Source organism: Hevea brasiliensis, chromosome 5 (assembly GCF_030052815.1).
Source record: "Hevea brasiliensis isolate MT/VB/25A 57/8 chromosome 5, ASM3005281v1, whole genome shotgun sequence".
NCBI lineage: Eukaryota > Viridiplantae > Streptophyta > Magnoliopsida > Malpighiales > Euphorbiaceae > Hevea > Hevea brasiliensis.
The window spans coordinates 78208309-78221867 of record NC_079497.1 but is presented as its reverse complement, the minus strand read 5'-3'; positions in this window follow the sequence as shown (position 1 = coordinate 78221867).

Below are 13559 nucleotides of genomic sequence, written 5' to 3'. Positions count from 1 at the left end.
GTAACATGTACCAACCCTAAAAGACTATTGAATGTGACATATTAGTAAGATTAAAACCTAATTTACATAGAATGCATCGAGGGTCAACATATTGGGTTGACTAAGCAAATAATAGAATTTAGTGAATTAATTATCAAGCATTATCGTTAGAGACAGTTTACATGAGTACTGAAACACCTCAAATTGTGTTTCTCAGTTAGCAAAGACTTAGGAAAAGGGAAGGAAACACTGAGTCAAGGCCAAGAGACAGTTATCAGAGGTTTGTGCACAACGGCTATTTCTTTTGAAATTTTCAATTGAAATGAATTATGACTATTGTACATTATTGTTTTAAATTATGTTTGTGCACAATAGTTATTTCTTTTGAATTTTTCAATTGAAATAAATTATGATTATTTGTATGTTATTATTTTAAATTATGTTTGCGCACAATAATTTTGACTTCTCATTTTCTACTTAAAAATTTAATTGAACATTATAGTTTTAAATTGTGTCCGTGCACAATACTTTTATATTCACTGCTTTTACTAGCAAATTTATTTGGAGAAATGAGTTATGAATAGTTTTTTATTGCATTGGTTTTGGGAATATTATTTGGAAATTATTGTGTTGCCAACTTTTCAAATGGAAAATTTGAGATAAATGTGATTTATGGTTTGTATGAAATATTATGATTTGAAATTGTTTTGATTCACACTTGGCATGACACTGTTACTGTGTTCCTCCTCCATTTATGGGGTGAGTGTGATATATTCCTCCCTCTTTGACCTATCAGTCTGGGGTGAGTGTGATTATGTTCCTCCCTCTTTGACTTACCAGTCTGAGGTGAGTGTGGATGAGTACTCATTATTCAGCTAGCTTCCTCCCTCATTGATTTCGATTATTGGGGTGAGTGTCTTGTCATGGTGTACAACATGGCATGTGTGAAAAAAATTGTGTCATGTCTTAAATTGTGATATTGATCGGCAACACTGTATTATTCAGTTATTTGATCAAATTGTGTTATGGATGGGTAAAACTGTATTATTCAGTTATTTGATCAAATTGTGTTATTGATGGGCAAAACTGTGTTATTCAGTTATTTGATCAAATTGTGTTATTGATTGGCAAAACTGTGTTACTCAGTTATTTGATCAAATTTGTATTATACGAACTTTGTAAATTTTGTGAACTATTTGATTTGTGAATTGTCAATAAAAGATTTATATATCTTTGTAAATTTTGTGAACTATTTGATTTGTGAATTGTCAATAAAAGATTTATATATATCGCATTTCAAATTGTTATTGTGCACCACTGAGTAGATTTTACTCAGCGATAGCTTTTCATTGCCGCGCAGTAGATCGATCGTGACAGGCGCAGACTAGGCTGCTAGTACTACATTGAGAGATCATCGGGTATATTGAGTATACCACATTTTGCATTTTGTACTGTAATGTATGCTCATTGTATCCATATATTGTTCTTGGTTTTGAGCAGTTGTAAATTAAAATTGTACATTGAAGTTGTAAAATAAATTATAAATTATTTTGGCTTGTAAAATTTGTACTGTATTTCTTTTATCTCAGTCTTTGAAAAATTATTGTGGATTTGAGTTGAAAAACATATTGTGTTGAACTATGTTGGAGTTTGAGATTGAGAAAAATATTGAAGTGCTTTGTACAGGTTTTTAAAGAACTGTTTTGTCTAAAATACAGATGGCACTCTGCCAAAATTTTTACAGACATTATTAATAGTCCAAGTGTGTTAGCTGTTTCACTTCAGTTCAAAAAGGTTTTTAACACCTGTAAATAGTGCTCACCACTATAAAAAGAAGTAAGAAAAGTTTTAAAGTCCCTTGCAGTGTATTTAATGGGTTATCAGTAGACGAAGTTGGTAATTCATTAGGTATACTAAGGGATCATGTTATGCCTTACAGAGGGGTAGGGTGTGACATGTTTTAGTGGTATCAGAGCTAGTTTTTAAATTCTGTTTTCACATGTTATTTGAATATTCTTTCTTCATAGTACAACTGCTCAATGTCATTGTTTGATACATACAGTACATTACATTATAAATATGCACTAACGGGAGGAAATCTCCTTGTGTTATTTGTTCAGGAGATCCAAGATCCTCGCATTGATCATGGAAGAGGGTGATCATTCAGTCGATCAATCTATAGAGGCTGAGGTGCAAGGGGTGCCCCAGCCCTATACAATGTCAGTGGTTCAGCAGCACCAGCCCCTGCAGTACCGCAATTTCCTGCTCAGTTTGCTTAGCAGATGGCTGCAATGTTCCAACAAATGGCTGGTAATGCGCCTACTCAAGTCCCAATACAGACACCAATAGTACAACCACAATCTTTTATAAGGCAGTATGACAAATTAATGAAATATGGGGCTACAGAGTTCAAGGGGACAGTAGATCCTCTAGAAGTAGAACAGTGGTTAGAGAGGATGGATAGGGTATTTAAGAAACTGCATTGCACGGAGGAGCTCAGATTTGAATACTCAGTATCTTTGCTACAGGGGGATGCTTATCACTAGTGGAAAACCATTCCCCACAGTCTGGTAGAACCTACAGTGCTAACATGGAATGACTTTCTCAGGGAATTCAGACAAAAATATGTCCCTGATGCTTATGTAGACCAGAAGCTGCAAGAGTTCCTAAGTCTGAAACAGGGGAGTAGATCAGTGGCTGAGTATAAAAGAGAATTTTCTCGCCTAAGCCATTATGCAGTAAGTCTACTTTCTACCAGCAGGGAGAGATGCAAGAGGTTTGAAACTAGCTTGAAGCCCAGTATCAGATTACAAGTGGTCGAATTCAAACATAATAACTTCTCTGAACTTATTTCTCAAGCACTAGAATTAGAAAGAATTGAATCTGAAGCGGCTCCTGAGAAAAAGAAATTAGAGAAGACAGAAAAAGAGGGAAAGTCAACAGAACAGAGTTCTAGCGGTCCTACTAGAAAGAGGAGAAACTTTGGTGGATACAACCGAGGTAGTAAGAAGTCCGATAAAGATAGATCTTCTGCACAGAAACCACCTCGATTCGATCAGTAAACTCAACAGAAACCCAGAAATGCGCTGTCAGATCGACTTTGTGAAACTTGTGGTAAACCACATAGTGGGGTATGTTATAGAGCCGTAGGAGCATGTTTTAATTGTGGAGAGACTGGTCATTTTGCTAGGGATTGTGTAAATCCATGTCATTTTGGATCATTTACTACACCAAAGGGATCAACCCAAGTTTCTACCCCAAAGAGTTCATGTCACACCCTACGCCTCTGTAAGGCATAACATGATCCCGTAGTATACCTAATGAATTACCAACTCCGTCTACTGATAACCCATTAAATACACTACAAGGGATTTTGAAAAACTTTTCTTACTTCTTTTACAGTGGTGAGCACTATTTACAGGTGTTAAAAACCTTTTTGATCTGAAGTGATAGAACTAACACATTTAAATTATTTGGAATTTCTGTAAAAATTTTGGCAGAGTGCCATCTGTATTTTGGATAAAACAGTTCTTGAGAAAACCTGTAAAAAAAAGCACTTCAATATTTTTCCAAATATCAACTCCAACAAAATTCAACACAATATTTTTCTCAACTCAATCCACAACAATTTTTCAGTATTTTCAAAGGATGAGATAAAAGAAATATAATACAAATTTTACAAGTCAAAATAACTTATAATTTACTTTACAACTTCAATGTACAATTTTAATTGACAACTGCTCAAATAATTTACATACATATTATTACATGCATACATCAAAACCTATGTACATGGGTATACCTATGATATACCTGGAGCTGATCTGAATATGTCTTCAAAGAAACTTAATCATTGCTCTATGCTCTTCTTACCTGCGACAGCATACAAAGCTATCGCTGAGTGGTGAACTCAGTGGTACACAACTATAATTTAAAACATAGTACAATATACATTGACAAAATTTACAGTAAATAATTTGGAAATCTGAATACTCATCAAATTCCACAACTCAAAATATTCATTGCCAATAATGTAAATCATTTGTATAAATGACTTTGATCACAAAATTCAATTTATCAAATCATGACTATCCATTTAAATAATTCTAACGAAATCAATTATACATAAACCATAATTGAAATCAAAATTCCTTACCATTCAAAAGCCATTCTGTATCTCAAAAATCATTATGTATTTCAAAAATCATACTGTATCTCAAAAATCATACTGTATCTCAAAACTCATTCTTTATCTCAAAAATCATTCTTTATCTCAAAAATCATTCTTTATCTCACTAACCATGCAAGACTAATCCGAAAGGGCCATATTCGATGTGATTCTAACTCCCTATGGTCCGGGAGGTCAAATCAGATTCTAACTCTCTATGGTCGGGGAGGTCGAATCATCGTGCACAGTACCATCACAATAATGAATCTTCCCCAAGGGCCATAATGATAAAATAAAGTTAGATCTAACCTCAAATCAGAGGAAAATCTAAGCCTGTGCACGTACCATGGTAATCAAAACACAACTAACTCCATTGTCTTCTCAACAAATGAGAGAGACGGGTAATAACCTAGTCAAGCATCTATAGTGAGATATAAAACAATATCACAATCCATTTAGTGAGCATAAATCACAATACAATTCGATTCAAAGTCAATTTCAATATCCAATAAAGTTTTATGCTCATCACAATTCAAATCATACAATTGCATTTTTCCATGAAAATTGCCATCACAATTCAAAACATGTTCTATCACAATTTTCTAAAACATAATTTATTCAATCCATAACAATGCTTAATACTTGTGGAAATACCATTTCACAAAGCTAAATTCATACCTACTATAACAATTTCAATAATCATTGAATTAAATCCAATGCTTGTTAAACATAATACATAAGAAAAATATGTCATTTAATCATATGAAATATTCAAAACAAAATCAGTTAAAAACTAGTTGTGCACAAACCTCTGATGACTGTCTCCTGGTCTGGACTTAGTGTTTCCTTCCCTTTCCCTGAGTCTTTACTAACTGAGAAACACAATTTAAAGTGTTTCAGTACTAAATTAAATTGTCTCTATCGATAATGCTTGTTAAGTGGTTCACTGAAATCTATTATTTGCTTAATCACCTAATATACCGACGCTCAATATTTTCTAGGTAAATTAGGTTTTGGTGTCCTTAATATGTCACATTCGATAATGTTTTAGGATTGGTACGTGTTACCAAACTCGATTCTATGTATATTGCGTTTTCTTGCATTTCATTGCAAATTGCTGGATTTCGGGATACTAGTTTGACCTAGCCGGATGGCCTAGTTCCCTCGGTTTTCGGGTTTCGGTCAAAACTATAAACTTGTAGATCTATGTCTTATTGCACGCAGGGCAAAATTTCAGGTCAATCCGAGTTAAGTAGACTAAGTTATGGTCATTATACTATTGCTGGTCAAATGGCATCAAATTAGGTCAATTTTAGGTCAATTTGGTCAACTTTGGTTCGGCCAGTTTTTGGACCCGAATTTGTGCAAGCTTTTTGACTTGCTTCTGGTCATTTCTGGGTTTTGGTGTCTTCATAAGACTTGTAGGTATGGGTCTTAACTATTCATGGTTAAAATTTCAGGTTAATTGGACTTGTTTTGAGTGAGTTATGGCCTAAACACTCACTGCTGCCCAATTGGTCATTTTTCAGGTCCTAATTGTACCTAATCCGAATTGGTCATTTTCTTAGGTCACCTTGCAAGCAGAATTTTGGTATGCTTTCTCGATAGAAGTTGGCACATTTTGCGCCTAGTTCCACCTCCAATTGGTCTCATACCAATTGAGGTTACAAATTTAAACTTTGTTGGCTAAAATGTACACTGCCCTTGGTTACTTTGCTTAACACACATCAATTACACACATTTACCTTGCAATATGTTTACTTCCCTACCAAATCTGTTTTGGTACATTACCAAAACTATATATTACTTTACATTAACATCACTTTGGGCAGATTACAATTATCCTCAACATACCAAATATAACTCTAATTCCCAAAGTTCAAATACCATTACACATACACATAAACATCACTAGTTTTTACATACACTTTACACAACAATTTCATACACATATCCTTCAATCCTTAATGCCACAATTCTGCCCATATCTTCATGAACACATACACTTATCCAAGAGTTTCAAGGCTGCCGAAATTGTCCTTCAACACCAAAGTGTCATACAATTCATTAAATCCCATTCCAAGTGCAAAATTCACCATATACATGTGAAGTAATTCACTAGGTTATTAAATCATCATGATTAACATCATTTCTCATCAAATATATGCACAATTATTTCATCAATTACATGACTCCATGGCTGTCCAAAATGAACACAACAATAACTCTTTAAACTCAAAAATTTTCTTCACAAATCCAACACCCATAACATGCACACAAAACTTAACAAAGCTATCTTCAAAAATAGTAACTTACCTTATGGTTGAAACTTGCCAAACCTTGATTAAACTTCTTAAAATTGGTATCAAACTCTTCCTTGTGATGTGTAGACAATTTTTCATGAAGCTACTTAAGGGATTGGAGTTGAAATGAGAGAGTGGACCAAGCTTGCATGAACACGCCAATGGAGGTTTCTCCTCCCCTTCAATTCGGCTAGGTTTAGTACAATGAAGAAGATGAAGTTTCTGCCTTGGATAATGGATGTACACCTTCCCCACTTAGTATATATTAATCCATTAATGGTCCACTAACTCCAAATAATCATATAATAAGCTAATTATTCATTTATTTCACATTAACCCATGATTTTAGCTATTTACTTTAGGTACCACCAAATTAATTTTTCATTTTATTTTCTAAGTGTAATATTATTTATTTTTAATGGACATTTAGGTCAAAAGACAATTCAGGATGTCAAATGACCATAATGCCCCTGTTCGGGTTGCATTCCCGATTTTTCAGTAACACCGGGTTTTGTCTGTTTTTCGATTTCTCACTTTTCTTTGTACTATTTATTTAATTTTTCTTTTATCTTTCTAATGAGATTTATTCTTCAATAAGGGTCTATTTAAGTCCTAAAAATGTTTTCCAGGGTTCCTCGCAGTCCAGGGCTAGTCAACGGTCCACGCCGTGACTTCCCGGTGCGGTCACCCATCGCTAGGATTCCCGGTTCGCTTAACTTGGCTACATTTCTTTGCTATTATTTTTCCTTTGTTTTTCTTGTATTTTCTTTTCTTGTATTTCATTATTTTATGTCTCCCCACTCATTTTGAAGTGTAGTTCTAGGCATCCTAGCTGTCCGGACAACACTAGTCACCGGAGCAGCAGAATGCACTACCGAACTTAGGGGTGTTACAGTTCACCATCAGTTAGTAGAGGCAGAGGTAGAGGTAGGGGTAGTACACCTAGAAGTCACAGTAATGTGAATCAGCCAGAATAGGGTGATGCTCCAGCTGTAGTATACGCTATACGGTAGAGAAAAGAGGCTGAGACTTTTGACATTAGTGCTGGTACTTTCTCAATTAGTAACTAAGATATATATATGTATTGTTTGACCTGGAGTTTGCATACTTTTATGTTAGTATTAGAACTATATGTTCTGTTGTTATTCCTTTACAAGGGAATAAATTTTGATGCATTAGTGATTAGTCCTTTAAGATAAGGATTGTGATAATAAGTGAAATTAGTTTTGAAAGAGTTTATCGGTGAAAAGTATTTTCTAACACACCATAAATTATAAAGCTAATTGGCGAGCCTACTTAATGTAAGGCAAGAGGACGTAGAAGTAAGATGCAGTAATGGAATTGCTCTAGATGAGGGCAAGGATGTTACTGTTAGTAATTGCTAATGGATATTGTAATCAGAATAAGATTCGAAAATTAGTGAATTCGAAAAGGATAAAAGATAGGAAAGTTTGATCTATTGGGATGTATCGTAGTAACTATGCAATGTTCTTGATGTTTATACTGTAAGCTGCAGATTACAATACTGACTTGAGATTATTGTATGAGCTACGTACTACTCGATAATACACCAAGATGAGAATAGTTGCCAACGGCATCTGTTTTGATATAGATATGCCAGGATAGAATTTTATTATTGGAAATAAGTTTAAAAATCCTACTTAGGGATTTAAAACTCAAAAGTTAGAATATCGAAAGGTTATAGTTTAGTACAAAAGGGAAGTAAGTTATAAAATATTGACAGATAAAAGGAGTTATGGAAGTAAAAATTCGAATAGTTGGTTCAGATATAACAAAAAAAAAAATGTTACGAATGTGAGGAAGACTATTGACTAGAATGGTCAGAGGACCAACGACTAGATAAATCATTCTAACATGACCTCAAGGGTCATTCAAGAAGGAATATGAACCGAAATATTAGACAGGACAATAGTAAGAGAAGATTGGTGTTATACAAACAAATTAAACGTTGTATTAGATTGTTAAAAGTCTTATACAAATTTGGGGAAAAGAAGATTATACGATCATATAGAAAGGAGAAAATAAACGTGTGACTATTGTAAGATGGCTATTGGGTAAAATTTCGTGGACAAAATTTATTTAAGGGGGGGAGAATTGTAACACCCCTATGTTCGGTAGTGCGTTCTACTGTTCCGGTGACCAGTGTTGTCCGGACAGCTAGGATGCCTAGAACTACACTTCGATATGAGTGAGGAGACATAAAATAATGAAATAAAAGAAAAGAAAATACAAGAAAAACAAAGGAAAAATAATAGCAAAGAAATGTAACCAAGTTAAGCGAGCCGAGAACCCTAGCGATGGGCGATTGCACCGAGGAGTCACGACGTGGACCGTTGACCAGCCTTGGACCGCGGGGAACCCTGAAAAATATTTTTAGGACTTAAATAGACCCTTATTGAAGTATAAATACCATAAGAAATATTAAATAAAAATTAAATAGTTAGTAAAAAAAGTGAAAAATCGAAAAACGGATAAAATCCGATGTTACCGAAAAATCGAGAATGCAACCCGAACAGGGGCATTGTGGTCATTTGACATCCCGAGTTGTCTTTTGACCTAAATATCCATTGAAAATACATGATATTACACTTGGAAAATATAATGAAACATTAAATTAGGGGTACCTAATGTAAATAGCAAAAATGGAGTGTAAATTGAGTAATAAAATTTTAAAACATATTAAATCATTATCTTAGCATGAGTGGAGCACTATGGGATTAAACAACCATTAAATGGGCAGGTGCAAATCCACTAAAAAATCTGAAAACTCATCTTCAACTTTCATTCCTCACCATTGCCGAATTCAAGAGCTCCCAAAATCATCCCATGGCCGCCCAAATGCATGCCACACTCCACCCATTTTCAAGCTGAATTTTCTTTACTTGTCTTAATTAATTTTGATCCCCACATCACAAGGAAGAAGTAGATACTAAAGTCAAGGGAGTTTGGTGAAGATTTAACAAGCCCCAACAATAGGTAAGTGCTTAAATTGATTTATTTCTTAAGTAAAGTTTATGGGAAGCTTGAGATGATTGAATTGATGAAGAAATTTTGAGGCTTTGGTGAATTGTTATTATGCACTAGTTTAGGCAGCCATGGTAATTAAAGAACTTGAATTATTTTCACATGCAATTGATGGGTATTAGTGTTGATTAAAGTAAATCAAAGTTTAGTAGGTTAATTATTGGTGTATGTTAAATTGAGCACTTGAATTGGAAATTTTTGTTGAATTTGAAATTCTATGCGTGATTGTCTAAATGGACAACCATGGAATTGTACACTAAATGAAATATTATTACATGTATTGTGGAGAATTAACTTTGACTAATGTGATTTAAAGTTTTGGTAAGTTAACTTCATATATATGTAATGGTGGACAAGTGAAAATTTGAGTTTGAAGGCAATTAGGGAGGCTTTACAAATGTGGCAGTTTGTTAACTCTTGAAAAATGCTAGAATTCATGCTTGGTTTATGGAAAAATAATGTTGAATTGTGATAGTGGTTATGGCAGCTTGGGTATATATATGATGGTGTGAGGTTGGACGTGTAAAAGTGTTATGGTTAGGTGATTGAATTGTTGTAAATTGGGTTTGAAAAATTCTGTACTAAATAGTGCACATTGAATGTAATTGTAAGCTGCCAAAATGTCCAACAATATGTTGTGAATTATGTTTAGGTTATGGTACAAAGCAGAATTGGCTTGAATGTTGAGTTTGGTAAGTGTTAAAAGTGATCTTTGATGTGTATGAAGGAAATGCAATAAGGCAGTTTGTGTTTTGGGCCTAGAACTTTATGTGTGTAGCTCCAATTGGTATGAGACCAATTGGAGGTGAAACTAGGCACAAAATGTGCCAACTTTCATGAAGGAAGCTTGCTAAAATTCTGCTTGTAAGGTAGCTTGAAAAATGACCAAATCCGGATTAAGTGCAAATAAGGCCTGAAAATTGACCATTTGGGCAGCAGTTAGTGTTTAGGCTATAACTCACTCAAAACAGGTCCAATTGACCTGAAATTTTGACCATGAATATTTAAGACCCATATCTACAAGTCTTATGAAGACACCAAAGCCCAGATATAGCCATAAGCAAGTCAAACAGCTTGCACAAGTTCGGGTCCAAAAACTGGCCGAACCAAAATTGACCTAAAATGACCTAAAGTGATCAATTTTGATGCAATTTGACCAGCAATAGTAAAATGACCATAACTTGGTCTACATAACTCAGAATGACCTGAAACTTTGCCCCATGTGCAATAAGACATAGATCTACAAGTTTGTAGTTTTGACCGAAACTCGAAAACCGAGGGAACTAGGTCGTCTAGTTAGGTCAAACTAGTATCCCGGAATCCAGCAAATTGCAAGAAAATGCAAGATACATGGAAATGAGTTTGGTAACATAACCAACCCTAAAAGACTATTGAATGTGACATATTAGTAAGATTAAAACCTAATTTACCTAGAATGCATCGAGGGTCAACATATTGGGTTGACTAAGCAAATAATAGAATTTAGTGAATTAATTATCAAGCATTATCGTTAGAGACAGTTTAAATGAGTACTGAAACACCTCAAATTGTGTTTCTCAGTTAGCAAAGACTCAGGGAAAGGGAAGGAAACACTGAGTCAAGGCTAGGAGACAGTTATCAGAGGTTTGTGCACAATAGCTATTTCTTTTGAATTTTTCAATTGTAATGAATTATGACTATTGTACATTATTGTTTTAAATTATGTTTGTGCACAATAGTTATTTCTTTTGAATTTTTCAATTGAAATAAATTATGATTATTTGTATGTTATTATTTTAAATTGTGTTTGCGCAAAATAATTTTGACTTCTCATTTTCTACTTAAAAATTTAATTGAACATTATAGTTTTAAATTGTGTCCGTGCACAATACTTTTATATTCACTACTTTTACTAGCAAATTTATTTGGAGAAATAAGTTATGAATAATTTTTGATAGCTTTGGTTTTGGGAATATTATTTGGAAATTATTGTGTTGCCAACTTTTCAAATGGAAATTTTGAGATAAAATGTGATTTATGATTTGTATGAAATATTATGATTTGAAATTGTTTTGATTCACACTTAGCATGACACTGTTACTATGTTCCTCCTCCATTTATGGGGTGAGTGTGATATATTCCTCCCTCTTTGACCTATCAGTCTGCAGTGAGTGTGATTATGTTCCTCCCTCTTTGACTTACCAGTCTGAGGTGAGTGTGGATGAGTACTCATTATTCAGCTAGCTTCCTCCCTCATTGATTTCGATTATTGGGGTGTGTCTTGTCGTGGTGTACAACACGGCATGTGTGAAAAAAATTGTGTCATGGCTTAAATTGTGATATTGATCGGCAATACTGTATTATTCAGTTATTTGATCAAATTGTGTTATTGATGGGAAAAACTGTATTATTTAGTTATTTGATCAAATTGTGTTATTGATGGGCAAAACTGTGTTATTCAATTATTTGATCAAATTGTGTTATTGATTGGCAAAACTGTGTTACTCAGTTATTTGATCAAATTTGTATTATATGAACTTTGTAAATTTTGCGAACTATTTGATTTGTGAATTGTCAATAAAAGATTTATATATATCGCATTTCAAATTGTTATTGTACACCATTGAGTAAATTTTACTCAGCGATAGCTTTTCATTGCTGTCGCAGGTGGACAGACTGACAAGGCAGCAGACTAGGCTGCTAGTACTACATTGAGAGATCATCGGGTATATTGAGTATACCACATTTTGCATTTTGTACTGTAATGTATGTTCACTGTATGTATATATTGTTCTTGGTTTTGAGTAGTTTTAAATTAAAATTGTACATTGAAGTTGAAAGTAAATTATGAGTTATTTTGGCTTGTAAAATTTGTACTATATTTCTTTTGTCTCAGTCTTTGAAAAATTATTGTGGATTTGAGTTGAAAAACATATTGTATTGAATTATGTTGGAGTTTGAGATTGAGAAAAATATTGAAGTGATTTTTACAGGTTTTTGAAGAACTATTTTGTCCAAAATATAGATGGCACTCTACTAAAATTTTTATAGACATTATTAATAGTCCAAGTGTGTTAGCTGTTTCACTTCAGTTCAAAAAGGTTTTTAACACCTGTAAATAGTGCTCACCACTATAAAAAGAAGTAAGAAAAGTTTTAAAATCCCTTGTAGTGTATTTAATGGGTTATCAGTAGACGAAGTTGGTAATTCATTAGGTATACTACGGGATCATGTTATGCCTTACAGAGGGGTAGGGTGTGACATGAAACTTGTTTTGAGACTGTTTGACTAAAATTATAAATTGTCTTTTGTATCTACTTTTCATTGTTCAGTACTATATTTGAATAAATGTGATTTGAATTATGCACAAAATATCATTTTAGTATGTTGTGCACCTGTCACACCCTACTCCTCGTAAGATGTAACATGTTCCTGTAGTACACCTAATGAATTACCGTACTTCACCTACTGATAATCCATTAAATATACTACAAGGGATTTTAAAATAATTTTCGTTCATTTTAAAATTGATGGGTAAATTTTTTTTTCAAATTTTAAAAACATTTATTTAAAGTCCAAACATAAATTAAATTCTTAGATATTTAAAATCTCCGCAATTTTTACAAAAATTTCGGCAGAGTGCCGTCTATATTTTGAGAAAATAGTTCTTCAAAACCTGAAAATAGAAACACTCCCAATATATTTCTTAATCACAACTCCATTTGCAACCACCAAACTTCAAATCAACAGCAATAGTAACACTTCAATTCAAAATCCCAATTTTAAATCAAGAAGTAACATCTCAAAACATTTCATAACTCATGTACATTGCATTTTAAATCATTAATTTACAATCATAAGTTAATTTACAGATACAAAATCTTAAAATAATATTATTACAATTTTACCTGTACAACTGCTCAAATTACAGAGATACATATGCATACTATCATATTTACATCAACTAAACTACTAGGGTATAGACAAATACCCGTACAAAAATTCTTTAATTGTTCTCCTCTCTAACTGTAGCAGCTCGCTCTGCTGCTATGTCCTTTTCTCTATCTGCGACAGCAAGTTAAAGC